Below are 585 nucleotides of genomic sequence, written 5' to 3' on the forward strand. Positions count from 1 at the left end.
CACAATTGTATTGGAAACTCCCGGATCGAAAAAATAAAGAACACCGTGCTTCTCACGGTATTTCTTGTCTTGTTTTGAAAGTATGATTTTCTACTAGGCACTCACTGGACCAGATACGATACAAGCTATTTTATGTCTGAACTTTTGTACCTATTTTGCCTTCTTTAAAAGAGAACTTATAATTGGATAGGAGTTTTTCTTTAATTTGCGGAGAGGATGTAGGACTCGGGAGCTATAATAGGTTTGGTAACCAGGCTATTAGTTGTCTACCTATGATTAAGACACAGCTAGTCTTCCAAAAGACAATATGATAGTCGACATAGTTTCAGGAAATAATACATAGTGCCATTACATGTTCAAGTATAATCACAATGTTCAGCTTCAACCATTTATCTCATTTTTATTTCAAAAAAGAATTTTAGTCAAAAATCGTGAAAACTACTAGTAGTACTTTCACCCTTTTCTACAACTATTTACTACATACACTAGATACAGACCCTAATACTTTTATTCCAGTGACTGTAGTATTCTAGTGAATTACTAAAAAAGAATTAGTCCATATACTGAATAGTACTTACTTACAAT

This window comes from Branchiostoma belcheri, unplaced genomic scaffold (assembly GCF_001625305.1).
Source record: "Branchiostoma belcheri isolate BF01 breed outbred unplaced genomic scaffold, Haploidv18h27 scaffold149, whole genome shotgun sequence".
Taxonomy (NCBI): Eukaryota; Metazoa; Chordata; class Leptocardii; order Amphioxiformes; family Branchiostomatidae; genus Branchiostoma; species Branchiostoma belcheri.